The following is a 16,359-nucleotide window of genomic DNA, read 5'->3' on the forward strand; positions in this document are numbered from 1 at the left end:
CCATATCAACCAACGAAATTGAAAACATAATTAAAAACTTACCAACTTAGAAAAGCCCAGGTCCTGGTGGCTTCACTGCTGAATTCTACAAGACTTTTAGATAGGAACTACTGCCAATACTGTTTAAACTCTTCAATGAAATTGAAAGGGAAGAAATACTCCCAAATTCATTCCTAGAAGCAAGCATCACCTTGATCCCCAAAGCACAGAAAGACCCAATCGAAAAACAGAACTATAGGCTGATCTCACTAATGAACATAGAAGCAAAAATCCTAAATAAGATACTGGCAAATAGAATGCAGAAGATCATCAAGAAGATCATACACCCTGATCTAGTGGGATTCATCCCAGGGATGCAGGAATGTTTCAAAATATATAAATCCATCAATATAATATACTATATCAATAGAGCCAAGGACAAAAATCATGATTATCTTCAAAGATGCAGAAAAAGCATTTGACAAAATCCAACATGCATTCATGACAAAAGCCCTACAAAAAATTGGAATTGATGGTCGCTACCTCAATCTGATAAAAGCCATCTATGAAAAACTAACAGCCAGTATCATACTAAATGGTAAAAAACGGAAATTCTTCACACTAAAATCAGAAACAAGACAAAGATGTCCACTATCACCACTCCTGTCCAATACAGTTTTGGAAACATTAGCCATGGCAATTTGAGATGAGACAGAAATAAAAGGAATAAAGATAGGAAAGGAAGAAGTCAAATTGTCCTTATTTGCAGATGACATGGTACTCTATATAGAGGACCCCAAGAACTCCATGAAAAGGCTTCTAGACTTAACAACCAAATTCAGTAGATTAGCTAGATACAAGGTCAACACACAAAAATCAATAGCTTTCCTCTACATGAACAACAGACTCAATGAGAGAGATATAAGGCAAATAATTCCTCTCACAATAGCATCCAAAAAACTGAAATACCTACGAATCAACCAAAAGAAAGAAATCAAAGACCTCTCCTCTGAAATCTATAGCACTCTGAAAAGAGAGCTTGAAGAGGATGTGAGAAAATGGAAAGACATTCCTTGCTCCTGTATAGGAAGGATCAATATAGTGAAAATGGCCATACTTCCAAAACTGCTATAGAGATTCTATACAATCCCAAGTGAAAACCCAACATCGTACTTCACAGACCTTGAGAAAACAATCCAAATGTTCATTTGGAACAAGAAGAGACCCAGAATAGCAAAAGCAATTCTAGGTAACAGAGACATGGCAGGGGGTATCACAATCCCCAAACTACAACTATACTACAAAGCTACTGTGATAAAAAAAAAAGCATGGTAATGGCAAAGAAACAGACCTGAGGACCAGTGGAACAGAGTAGAAGATGCAGAAACAAGGCCAGACACACTCAGCCATCTCATCTTCAATAAAGGAGCCAAACATCCTCACTGGAGGAAAGATAGCCTCTTTAATAAATGGTGCTGAAAAATTGGGCTTCAACTTGCCAAAGATTAAAACTAGGCCTGTACCTCTCACCATGCACTAAACTAAAATCAAAATGGATTAAAGATCTAAATATTAAAATAGAAACTCTGAACCAGTTGGAACAGAGGTTAGGTAGAACCCTTGAAGACATCGGTGTAGGAAAAGATTTTATGAACAAAACCTCAGTTGCCCATGAACTAGCACAAACAATCAACAAGTGGGATCTCTTCTTATTAAAAGACTTCTGCACAGCAAGAGAAACCACCAGCAGTGTGAAGAGACACCCCACAGTGTGGGAAAATATCTTCACCTGCTCTTCCTCAGACAAAGGTCTACTATCTCGAATCTATAAAGAATTTAAAAAGATCAGACCTCCCAAATTTAAAGATCCAATCCAAAAAAGGGCATCTGAAATGAGCAGACAGTTCTCAGACAAAGAAGTAGAAATAGCAAATAAATACATGAAAAAATGTTCAACATCACTGGTCATTTGAGAGATGCAAATGAAAACAATGCTGAGATTCCACTTCACTCCAGAAAGAATGGCTGCTATCATGAAATCAACCAATAACAAATGCTGGCAGGGCTGTGGGAAAAGAGGAACCCTGCTCCACTGCTGGTGGGAGTGTAGACTGGTGCAACCACTGTGGAAATCAGTATGGAGATACCTCAAAGAACTAGGACTGGAAGTCCCATTTGACCCCTATTCTACTGCTGGGGATCTTCCCCAAAGAATTTAAAGAATCATACCACAGGGATATATGTGCACCCATGTTCATAGCAGCACAATTTGTAATAACTAAAACTTGGAAACAGCCCAAATGCCCATCAACTGGAGACTGGATAAAGAAAATGTGGTTTTTTAATAAAATGAAGTCCTACTCAGCCATAAAAAATGAGAAATTGGAGACATTTATAGCTGAGTGGATGCACATTGAGGCAATACTTTTAAGTGAAATAAATAGGACACACATGAATAAATTCTGAATAGTTTCTCTGGTGTGAGAAACTGAAAGTGCAAATAAGGTCTAAATGTATAATAGGTAATGTGAAATAGGAAGAAAAGGGGCAAAGGGGAAGGAAGTGGAAGGTCTAGAGGAAAGGATAGAAGGGTATGGGATTAATATGAGAAAATGGAAAAATAGGAAGAAAATCTTTGTAAACAGGAAGGAATGGAGGGGTTGAAGGGAGGGCTGGGCAAGGGTGAAAAATAAGAACCGAGAGAGACTATGTAAAGGTGCAAATTTCTACTGATCAATATCATTATATTGTATACCTAAAATGTACCAAAGATTAGAATGAATAATTGAAAATGTAAAATAGGAAGAAAAGGTCCAAAGGGGTAGAGGTAGTGGGAGGGGCAGGGGAAACGAAAGAAGAGAAAGGAAAAATGATGAGAAATGGAAAAAAAAGGAAATAAAGTCTTTGTAAATAGGGAAGAGTGGAGGGCATGAAGGGAGGGCTAGGAATGGGGAAAAAATGAAAACCAAGATGCATTATGTAAAGGTACAATTCCCAATGAGAAATGTAATTGTGTTGTATACCTACAATGTACCAATAAAAGAATTTAATTAAAAAAAAAGAGAGAGAGAGATTGAAGATGATGTGAGAAAATGGAAAGACATTCCTTGCTCCTGGGGAGGAAGGATTAATATAGTGAAAATGGCCATATTTCCAAAACTGCTATAGAGAGTCTATGCAATCCCAATTGAAAACCCAACATCGTACTTCACAGACCTTGAGAAAACAATTCAAAAGTTCATTTGGAACAAGAAGAGACCCAGAATAGCAAAAGCAATTCTAGGTAACAAAGACATGGCGGGGGCTATCATAATTCCCAACTTAAAACTATACTACAAACCTACTGTGATAAAAACAGCATGGTACTGGCAAAGAAACAGACCTGAGGACCAGCGGAACACACTAGAAGATGCAGAAACAACTCCAGATACACTCAGCCATCTCATCTTTGTTAAAGCAGCCAAACACCCTCACTGGAGGAAAGATAGCCCCTTTAATAAATTGTGCTGGAAAAATTGGGTTTCAATTTGCCAAAGATTAAATCTAGACCTATATCTCCTGCCATGCATGAAACTAAAATTGAAATGGATTAAAGATCTAAATAATAAAATAGAAACACTGAACTGGTTCGAAGAGAGGTTAGGTAGAACTCTTGAACATATTGGTGTATGAAAAGATTTTATGAACAAAACCTCAGTTGCCCATGAACTAGCACAAACAATTAACAAGTGGGATCTCTTTTTATTAAAAGGCTTCTGCACAGCAAGAGAAACCACCATCAGTGTGAAGAGACAACCCAAAATGTGAGACAATATCTTCACCTGCTGTTCCTCAAACAAAGGCATAGTGTCTCAGATCTATAAAGAACTTATAAAGATCAGACCTCTCAAATTGAAAGATCCAATCCAAAAATGGGCATCTGAAATGAACAGACATTTCTCAAATAAAGAAGTGGAAATAGCAAATAAATATATGAAAAAATGTTCAAAATCACTGGTCATTCAAGAGATTCAAATGAGAACAACATTGAGATTCCACCTCTCTCCAGAAAGTATGGCTGCTATCATGAAATCAACCAATAACAAATGCTGGCGAGGCTATGGGGAAAGTGGAACCCTGCTCCACTGCTGGGGGGAGTGTAAACTGGTGAAACCACTGTGGAAATCAGTATGGAGATACATCAAAGTACTAGTACTGGAAGTCCCATTTGACCCAGCTATTCCCTTTCTGGGTAGCTTCCCTAAAGAATTAAAAGAATCCTACCACAGAGATATATGTGCACCCTTATTCATAGCAGCACAGTTTGTGATAGCTAAAACTTGGAAACAGTCCAAATGCCCATCAACTGGAGACTGGATAAAGAAAATGTGGTTTTAGGGCTGGGGATTTAGCTCAGTGGTTCCAATGCCTGCCTCGCAAGCTACGGACCCGAGTTCGATCCCTGGTACCAAAAAAAAAAAAAAAAGAAAATGTGGATTTTTTGTAAGGTGGAGTACTACTCCACCATAAAATATGAGAAATTAGAGACATTTATAGCTAAATGGATGCACATTGAAGTGATAATTTTAAGTGAAATAAATAGGACATACATGTATAAATACTGAATATTTTCTCTAGTGTGAGAAACTGAAAGCGTGAATAAGGACTAAAAGTTATAATAGATAATGTGAAATAGGAGGAAAAGGGGGAAAGGCAAAGGAGAAAGGGGAAGTGGGAGGGATAGGAGAAAGGAAAGAAGGGAATGGAATTAATATGAGGGAATGGAATTAATATGAGAAAATGGAAACAAAAATCTTTGTGAATAGGGAGGGATGCAGGGGTTGAAGGGAGGGTAGGGCAAGGGGGAAAATAAGAACCAAGAGAGATTATGTAAAGGTGCAAATTTCCAATGATGAATGTCATTGTGTTGTATACCTAAATTGTACCAATGATTAAAATGCATAATTCATAATGTGTAATAACAAGAAAAGGTCCAAAGTGGTAGGGAAACTAGGAGGGGTAGGGGAAAGGAAAGAAGGGAAAGGAAAAATTATGAGAAATGGAAAAAATGGAATCAAATCTTTGTAAATAGTGAAGGGTCAAAGGGTGAAGGGAATGCAGGGAATGGGGAAAAAATAAGAGCCAAGATACATCTTGTCAAGGTACAAGTTCCCAATGAGAAATGTAAATGTATTGTATACCTAATATGTACCAATAAAATAATTTTTTAAAAAAGAAAAGAATCAAATCAACTATAATGGAAAGCCCATCATAATCATAGAAGACTTCTCAGCTTAAACCCTTAAGTCAAGGAAATCTTTGAGTGATGTGTTTCAAGTCCTAAAAGAAAACAACCTCTAACCCAGATTGGTGTACCTTACAAAACTATCTTTCAAAATTGATGGAGAAATACGATACTTCCATGACAAAGAATACCTAAGGAAATTCATGACCCCCAAACCAGCACTACAAACTCCTCTGAAGGACACTCTAGAAGATATATCAGCGACTAAAACTCCATGGACCCCAACAGAATGAATCTAACAATCAAGGTAAACAATTAAACAGAAAGGGAAAAAGGGAACAATAGGAAAATAACAAAACATGGATAAGTCAATATATATCATTTATAAACATTGGTGTTAATTGTCTCAATTCACCAATCAAAACAGACTGATAGAATGGATCAAGAAGCAAAATCCAACAATATACTGGATACAAGAAACACACTTAATTTAGAAAGTAACTCATAGACTGAAAATCAAAGGATGAAATATACTTTATGAAATAGGAACTGAGAAAAAACAAGGGTATCTATTCTATTTGCAGAAAAAGTGAATTTTAAACCAAGGCTGATTAAGGAGACAAAGAAGGTCACTATATCATTTTAATGGGAAGAATCCAAGAGGAAAAGATTACAATCATAAATATAAATGCAAATACCAGTCCACCAAACTATATGAAACAAACAGTAATGGTTATGACAAATAAGCATGGATGCAATTCTAATGGGAGAACTCATTACCACGCTGTCACAAATAGGCAGATTAATTAGGCAAAAAATCAACAATGAAATATCAGAACTGAATCAAACATTTGAACAAACTCACTAAGCAGATGTCTACAGAGTGGTCCACCCCATAACATCAAAATACATGTTCTGCTCAACTGCATGTGGGATGTTATACAAAATAGACCAAATACTACCTCATACATCATGTTTAAGTAAATGCAATGGAATTACAATTGTCCCATGAATATTATCAGATCATAGTGTAATGAAATTGGAAATCAAAGACAAAAGAAAACAAGACCAGAGGAGCAGAAGACCGCAGCACTGAGCACCTGAGCCTTTCGGGCTGCCATACAATCACCCCCAGCACAAAGGAGCAGAGCCACCCAGAGCTGAACAGCTGAGCATTTTAGGCTGCCATACCACTGCCCTCAGCACATAGGAGCAGAGCCCCAACCAGCACCAAGGAGGTCACCACATGGTTGCAAGAAGAACACCCCCCACGTTGAAATGTGAAGACATGTAAACAAGTCTCAAAACCAGACTTCCAGATCACCTAAAGCAACCTCAAAGGGAAACGAGATGGAACAATATGATACTCAACCACCTAGAATCCCCGAACTGGCTAACGAAAGAGGATCTGTAAGCAACGAAATCAGAAATAATTTCTCAGATAACAGTAGAGATTGTGCCCATAATGCAAGACCTGATTAATAAATCTAGAGCAGATACAGATAAAAAAAAAAAAAATAGAGGAGCTGAGGAACATGATGGAATCCCAAGATAGGAAACAAATGGAATCCATAAAACAGATGCAAACACATTTGCAGGAGATTAAAAACTCCATTGAGGGCTAGGGATTTAGCTCAGTGGTTCTGGTGCCTGCCTCGCAAACACAAGGTACCCAGCTCAAGCTCCAGTACCAAAAAAACAAACAAACAAACAAAAAAAACAAACTCCATTGAAAGTTTACGCAGCAGAATGAGCCAATGTGAAGACAGAATTTCAGGTATAGAAGATAAGATTGCAATTAGTGACCTGGAAAACAAAAATTTCTTTAAAATAGTAAGGGACCATGAAAAATTGATGCAGCAGCTGCTAGAATATGCAAAGTAGAGTAATGAAAGACTGATCAGAGTCAATGAAGAAAAAGGAGAGTGTGCAGATGACATAAATAAACTGTTCACAGAAGTAATGACAGAAAACTTCCCCAGCAGTGAAAAATAACTTGACATAGAGTTAAGTGAGGTATATAGGACTCCAACTAGCCTTGATCAAAAAAAAAATCTACACATAGGCATATAATAGTTAAGATTCCAGAAACCCAACAGAAGAACAGAATTCTGCAAGCAGTTAGAGAAAAGAAACAAATCACATACAAAGGAAAGCCCATCAAAACACAGCAGACTTCTTTCTCAGTGCAAACCCTCAAGGCAAGAAGAGCTTGGAGTGACATATTTCAAGTTCTAAAGGAAAACAGCCTCCAACCCAGATTGATGTACCCTGCAAAACTATCTTTCAAAATGGATGGAGAAATAAGATACTTTCATGACAAAGAGCACCTTAGGAACTCCACGAATACCAAACCAGCACTCCAACATATTTTAGACAATATCTTAGGAACAAACAGTGAGTATCAAAACCCCAGGAAGCCCAGCGAAATGAGTCCACTGGGCAAGAGAAGAAAGTAAATGCAAAGGGGGAGAATCCAAAAAAAACAAAAAGCCATGACAATGACAAGTCAATACGTATCAGTTATAACCATCAAAGATAATGGTCTCAATTCACCAGTCAAAAGAAATAGACTAGAAGAATGGGTCAAGAAGCAAAATCCAACAATGTGCTGCATACAAGAAACACACTTAATTCAAAAAGAAACTCATAGACTGAAAGTTAAAGGGTGGAAAACAATACTCCATGTGACAGGAACCCGAAAAAAAGGAGTACCTATCCTCTTTGCAGAGTAAGTGGATTTCAAACCAACCCTGATTAAGACAGATAAAGAAGGATGGTACATCTATGTAAAGGGAAAAATCCAAGAGGAAGAGGTGACAATCATAAATATATATGCAACAGACACTGATGTGCCCAACTACATAAAACAAATATTAATGGACATGAAAAATCAAATAAGCACTAATACAATAGTAGTGGGGAACCTCAATACTGCACTGTCACAAATAGATAGATCATCTAGACAAAAAAATAAGCAATGAAATACTAGAAGTCAATCAAACTCTTGAAGAAATAAACTTAATATATGTTCATAGAGTGTTCCACCCCACAAATTCACAATACACATTCTTTTCAGCTGCACATGGGTCATTCTGCAAAATAGATTGCATACTCACTCATAGAACATGTTTAAGTAAAGGCTAAGGAATTGAAGTTATCCCCTGTATATTATCAACCCATAGTGAGATGAAATTGGAGATCAATAGAAAAAGAAACTACAAAAATTTCATAAACACACGGAAACTGAACAACATATTTCTGCCCACTTCTGTGATAAAAGGGTCACACAGGAAATTAAAGAAGAAATGAGGCAGTTCCTATTGTTAAATGACAATTCAACATACTGGAATCTATAGGACACATTTAAAGCATTCTCACAAGGGAAATTCCTAGCAGTGAATACTCATATTTGCAAAACAGAGGGAGCCCAATTAAACAAACTGATGCTGAACCTCAAGCTTCGAGAAAAAGAAGAGAAGGACAACCCCAAAGCTCATACAAGGGAGGAAATTATAAAGATCAGAGGAGAAATCAATGCAATGGAGACTAAGAGAATGATATAAAAAATCAATGAAGCTAAGTGTTGGTTCTTCAAAAGAATACACAAAATTGAAAAAACTTTAGCCGACCTTATCAGCAAAAGGAAAGTAAAGGCCCAAACCCATGCTATTAGGAATGAAGAGGATGAAATTACAACAGATCCTGCAGAAATTCAGAGGATCATCAATACCTACTTTGAGAAGCTATAAGTCAATAAGATGGAAAACAGAGAAGAAATGGACAGATTTCTAGCTAGGTATGAATTACCAAAGTTGAACAAGGAAGACCTAAAAATTCTAAAAGACCCAATATCAATCAATGAAATTTAAAACATAATTAAAAACTCATCAAAATCCATCAGGCATTTATGATAAAAATCCTCCAAAAAATTGGAATAGCTGGTCTCTTCCTCAATGTGATAACCGCCCCCCCCCATGAAAAACGAACAGCCAATATCATACTGAATGGTCAAAACTTAAATCCTTCACACTAAAATCAGGAACAAGCTTAGGATGTCCAATATCACCATTCCTGTTCAATATAATTTTGGAAACATTAGCCACAGCAATTAGACAAGAGAAATAAACAAAAGGAATAAAGATAGGAAATGAAGAAATCAAATTGTCATTATTTGCAGATGACATGATACTCTATACAGAAGACCCCAAGAACACCAAAAGTTTTCTAAATTGAATATCCAAATTCAGCAAAGTAGCTGGATACAAGGTCAACACACAAAAATCAATAGTTTTCCTCTACACAAAAAACAGACTCACTGAGAGAGAAATAGGGCATAAAATTCCTTTCACAATAAGATCCAAAAGGCTGAAACACTTAGGAATCAACCTCACAAAAGAAATCAAAGACCTCTTCTCTGAAAACTATAGCACTCTGAAAAGAGAGATTGAAGATGATATCAGAAAATGGAAAGACATCCCTTGCTCCTGTGTAGGAAGAATCAACATAGTGAAAATGGCCATACTTCCAAAACTGCTGTATAGATTCTATGAAATCCCACATGAAATTCTAGCATCATACTTCACAGACCATGTGAAAACAATCCAAAAGTTCATTTGGAACAAGAAGAGACCGAGAGTAGCAAAAGCAATTATAGGCAACAGAGACATGGCGGAGGTATCACAATCCCAAATTTGAAACTATACTACAAACCTACTGTGATAAAAACAGCATGGTACTGGCAAAGAAGAAGACCTGTGTATCAGTGGAACAGATTAGAAGATGCAGAAACAACTCCAGACACTGTCAGCCCCCTCACCTTCTACAAAAGGACCCAAACACCCTCACTGGAGGAAAGATAGCCTCTTTAATTAATGGTGCTGGAAAAACTGGGTTTCAACTTGCCAAACATTAAAACCAGACCTATATCTCTCACCATGCACTAAACTAAAATCAAAATGGATTAAAGATCTAAATATTAGGGGCCGGGGATTTAGTTCATTGGTTCCAGCTCCTGTCTCACAAGCCCAAGTTCCCAAGTTCTATCCCCAGTAACAACAACCACCAAAAAATCTAAATATTAAAACAGAAACACTGAACTGGCTGGACCAGAAGTTAGGTAGAATTCTTGAAGACATTGGTGCAGAAAAAGATTTCATGAGCAAAACCTCAGTTGCCAATGAACTAGCACAAACATTCTACAAGTGGGATCTCTTCCTATTAAAAAGCTTCTGCACAGCAAGAGAGACCAACAGTGTGAAGAGACAACCCACAGTATGGGAAAAAATTTTCACCTGCTGTTGCTCAGACAAAAGTCTACTAACTAAAATCTATAAAGATCTTTTTAAAAATTCAACCTCCCACAATTAAAGACCCAATCCAAAAATGGGCATCTGAAATGAACAGACATTTCTCAGACAAAGAAGTAGAAAAAGCAAATAAACATATGGAAAAAAATGTTCATCATCACTGATCATTCAAGCAATGCAAGTGAAAACAATGCTGAGATTCTACCTCATTTCAAAAAGAATGGCTGCTATCATGAAATCAACCAATCACAAATGCTGGCGGGTCTATGGAGAAAGAGGGACACTGCTCCACTGCTGGTGGGTGTCTAGACTGATGCAGCCACCATGGAAATCAACATGAAGACAACTCAAATAATTACGACTGGAAGTTCCATTTGTCCCAGCTATTCCCCTGTTGGGTATCTTCCCCAAAGAATTAAAAGAATCATACCACAGTGATATATGTGCACCCATGTTCATAGCAGCACAATTTGTAATAACCAAAACTTAGAAGCAGCCCAATTGCTCATCAACTGGAGACTGGATAAAGAAAATGTGATTTTTTTATAAAATGAAGTACTACTCAGCCATAAAATATGAGAAATTAGAGACATCTATTGCTAAATGGATGCACATTGAGGCTATACTCTTAAGTGAAATAAATAGGATGCACTTGTGTAAATACCAAATAGTTTCTTTAGTGTGAGAAACTAAGAGTGTGAATAAGGACTAAAAGTTATAATAGATAATGTGAAATAGGAAGAAAGTGGGCAAAGGGGAAGGGGAAGTGGGAGAGGTAGGCAAAATAATAGAAGGAGGGGCTGGGGATTTAGCTCAGTGGTTCCGCCGCCTGCCTCAAAAAGCACAAGGTCCGGAGTTCGATTCCCAGTGCCAAAAAAAAATGAAGGCACTCAAAATAATAGAAGGAAATGGAATCAATATGAGAAAATGTAAAAGTGGAAACAAAGTCTTTGTAAATAGGGAGGGATGAAGGGGTTGAAGGGAAGGCATGGGAATGGGGAAAATTAAGAACCAAGAGAGATTAGGTAAAGATGCAAATTTCCAATAAAAAAGAAAACTGAAGAAATTCATAAACATACAGAAATTTAAAAACACCTCTGTGAACAATAAATGTGTCACAGATGAAATTAAAGCAGAAATTAGACAGTTTGTATAATTAAATGATAATGCCAAAATAACATAATCAACTTACGGGACACTATGAAAGCAGTCCTACAAGCAAAACTTATAGGTGTGAATTCCCATAGTAAAATAACAGAGCAAGTTCAAATAAACAACCTAATATTGAACCTCAAGCTACTAGAAAAAGAGGAGTAAGTCAATCCCAAAGCTTGTATAAGGGAGGAAATTATAAATATCAGAGCAGAAATGAATGCAATTGAGACTAAGAAAACAACAAAAAGAATCATTGAATTCCAGAATTGGTTCTTTGAAAGATTAAACTAAATGGAAAAATCTTTACCCAACTTTGATAAAAAAGGAAAGAAAATGCTCAAATCCATGCAATTAGAAATGAAAATGGTCTCCACCTGCCTCTCAATCATAAGGTCCTGAGTTTGACCCCTGGTACCAAAAAAAAAAGAAATGAAAATCATGAAATCACATTAGATCCTGTAAAAATTCAGAAGATCATCAATACCTACATTGAGAATCTGTATTCTAATAAGAAAGAAAACACAGAAGCAATGGACAGATTCCTAGACACATATGAGTTACTAAAGATAAATCAAGCAGATATAAAATTGTAATTAAAGCACTATCAGTCAATGAAATTGAAGAAGTAATTGCAAATCTATCAACAAAGAGAAGCCCAGATCCTGATGGCTTCACTGATGAATTCTACAAGAAATTTAGAGACCTATTCGTGCTACTTCACAAACTCCTTAATGAAATTGAAAGGAAAGTAATACTTCCAAATCCATTCCTGGAAGCAAGAATAACCCTGATACCAAAACCAGAGAAGGATCCAACTAAAAAAGGATCAATCCCTCCTTGAGCATAGATGCAAAAATCCTCAATATAATACTGGCAAGGGCCAGGGATTTGGCTCAGTGACACTGCATTTTCCTGGTAAGTGAAAATTCCTGAGACCAATTCCCGGTACCAAAAATAAAAATAAAATAAAATACTGGCAAACAGAATACATCAAGAAGATTATATGCTATGATCATGTAGGAATCATCCCAAGGATGCAGGAATGTTTCAACATAGGCAAATCAATAAATGTAATACACCTTATTAACAGAGCCAAGGAAAAAATCATACAATCATCTCAATAGATGTAGAAAAAGCATTTGACCAGTTCTAAAACCAATTTTTTTTAAAAAAAAAAACCCTAAGAAAATTGGAATAGATGGTCTTTATCTGAAACTGATAAAAGACATCTATGACAAACCAAGAGCCAAAATCATATTAAATGGTCAAAAATGAAAGCTTTCACTATAAAATCAGGAACAAGACAAAGATGTCCATTGTCATCACTCTGATTCAATGTAAATCTGGAAACATTACTGACAGAAATTAGACAGGAAAAAGAAATAAAAGGAATAAGGATAAGAAAAGAAGAAATTAAATTTTCATTATTTGTGGATAACATGATGCTATACATAGAAGACCCCTAAAAACTCCACCAAAAGACTTCTAGATTTAATAACCAAATTCAGTACTATAGCTAAGTACAAAGTCAATACTCAAAAATCAGTAGCTTCTCTGTGCACAAATAACAAACTCACTGATAGAGAAATTAGGGACACAATACTTTTCATAATAGCACCCAAAAATATGAAACACCTAGGAATTGATCTAACGAATAAAATAAACGACTTTTAAATTGAAAATTACAGAACTCTGTAAGAGGAGATTGAAGAGGATATCAGAAAATGGAAAAATAATCTTTGTCTTTGAGTAGGAAGAAGTAATATAGTGAAAATGGTCATACTTCCAAAGTTTTTTTACAGGTTTAATGCAATCCCAATCCAAATACCCATAGAAGCCCGGGATTTAGCTCAGTGGTTCCACCGCCTGCCTCGCAAGCGATCCCCCATACCAAAAAACGAAACAAAACAAAAAAACAAACAAAAAACCCAATAGCATATCTCACAGAATTAGAGAAAACAATTCTAAAATTCATTTGGAACCAGAAGAGACCTGAAATAGCAAAAGCAACACTGACCAACAAATTCAAAGCAAGGAGCATCACAATCTCTGACTTAAAATTATACTACAAATCTACTGTGATAAAAATAGCATGGTACCGGCAAAAAAGAAGAGACCCAAGGATCAAAGGAACAGATTAGAAGATATAGAAACAACTCCAAACATAGTCAGCCACCATATCTTTGACAATGGAGCAAAATACCTTCACTGGAAGAAAGATAGCCTTTTTAATAAATGGTGATGGAAAAACTTGCTTTCCACATGCCAAAGATTATAACTAGATCCCTATCTTTCACCATGCACTAAAGTAAAATCGAAATGCATCAAAGATCTAAATATTAAAACAGAAACACTATATCTGCTGGAAGATAGAATAGGTAGAAAGCTTGAAGACATTGGTTTAGGCAAAGACTTTATGAACAAAGCCCTGATAGCAAAGGAAATATCACAAAGAATCAACAACTGTGATCTCATCTTACTGAAAGATTTTGTACAGCAAAAGAAATCACTAACAAAATGAGAGACAACCCACAGAGTAGGAACAAAATTTTGCCAGCTGTTACTAGACAAAGGACCTATATCTGGCGTATATAAAGAATTCAAAAAATCAGAACCCTATATTTAAAGACCTAATTCAAAAATGGGCATCTGAAATGAATAGACACTTCTCAGATGACATAGAGATGGCAAATAAATATATAAAAAATGTTCAACACAACTAGTTATTCAAGGGATGGAAATTAAAACAGTGCTGAGATTCCATCTCACTCCAAAAAAAATGGTTAATATCAAGAAATTAGCCAATAACAAATGCTGGCAGGGCTGTGGGGATAAAATAATCCTCCACTGTTGGTGGGAGTGTAGACTGGTGCAACTACTGTGGAAATCAGTATGGAGACTCCTCAAAAAATTAAAACTAGAAGTTCCATTTGACCCAGCTGTTCCCTTCTTGATATCTTTCTGAAAGAATTAAAAGCATCATATCATGGTGATGTATGCATATATTTAGAGTGGCCCAGTTTGTAATAACTAAATCTTGGAAACAGCTCAAATGCCCATCAACTGATGAATAACGATATATTTTTTATACACTGTAGTACTACTCTGCCAAAAAGAAGGATAAGCTTGAGACATTTCTAGCTAATTGATGCACCTTGAGACCATACTCATAAGTTAAATAAAAATCAGACACACGTGTAAATATCCCATGGTTTCTCTGGCATGAGAAAATGAAAGTGTAAATAACAACCAAAATATATAATAGATATTGTTAAATGTGAAGAATATGTTCAAATGAGAATAGGAACATGGAAGGAGGGAGAGGGAAAAGAAAGAAGGACAAGAAGAAAAGAATAGAAGGAAAAAATGGAAACAAAGCTTTTGGAGATAAAGAAGGGAAGGGGATTGAAGAGAGGGTAGGGGAATGGGAAAAAAAGTAGAAGCAAGATGTATCATATATAGGTACAAATTCCCTATGATGAATGTTATCATTATGTATAATTTAAATGTATCAATAAAATAAAAAGAAAAAAGGGTTAGATGTTGACTTGTATACACAAACCAGCTTTGTTATTAGTAATACTAAAGTTTTGTTCTATTGACACTCTTTAAGAGTATGATAAACATTTTTTGTGGTACAAATATATGTTTCATTTTAGGCAATGCACTTGTCTAAATACATTTAATAAAATAAAAATTTTGCAAGTTCTAATCAAAAAAAGAAAATGAAAAATACTTGTGTGTTTCTTGGGATCACTGCTTTTCTGACTTTTAATGGCAATTGATTTGCTTGTGAAAAATTAATTTCCCATTAAGATGAAGTTCTTATAATAAATAAAGTAGAATACAACAGTACTTGGTGACTACCATACTATATTAAATACAGACATTTTGTGATCATGTCATATATTCATTGAGAATAAAGGGGCTCAGTACAATAATGCTGGATAACAGCTATAAAATATGTGGATTATATGCATTCCTTTCTTTTACTCTAATTAACTGAATTTTTATAGTCACATCTAATGACATTTATTTCACAAAGACTATAACTGACCTTTAAGCACAAAAAGCAAATAAAATAGTGAAGCACTATAAAATGATTCAAGGTAAATAAAAAGTAGAAGGAATGACTACATGGGAAAAATGATGGAAGCAAACCAAGCATAGCAATAGAATTAAAATATTAATTTACTGTGTACCTAACAGTCTCCTGACAAATTAAAATACTAACTCATTTATTCTCATTATAAACCTATGACTGTCCCTAAATCTCTCATTTCTATTATTTTCTATATAATAGCACAGATGAGAAAATTAGGGCACAAAAAAGATGCTAGTAAATATCAGATAGAATATAGATATATAGATATATAGGATATATATATATATATATATATATATTTCCCCCAGGCCTGTATCCAAAGTAATTTCTCATTAAGAATGACCAGCAACAATAGAAAGTTGTCTGAGGAAAAAGAAATATTTTACAAAGAGGTTTCCTCTGGTGTTAAACTAATATGAATTTCTCTCCAGGAGAATTACATCAGTATATATTTGGATATGGTAATGTAAAATGACCCTTTAATAGTGCTAGAGTAATCTGAAAAACCAGGAAGACAAGCGACCACAAAGAGCAAAAGGTATTGACATTATCCCCCAAAATGCAGTTTTAAAAATTGTGTATCTACT

This window comes from Heterocephalus glaber, unplaced genomic scaffold (genome assembly GCF_053883595.1).
Source record: "Heterocephalus glaber isolate CG9 unplaced genomic scaffold, H.glaber_assembly_v1.0 deba00001613, whole genome shotgun sequence".
In the NCBI taxonomy this organism is placed as follows: domain Eukaryota; kingdom Metazoa; phylum Chordata; class Mammalia; order Rodentia; family Bathyergidae; genus Heterocephalus; species Heterocephalus glaber.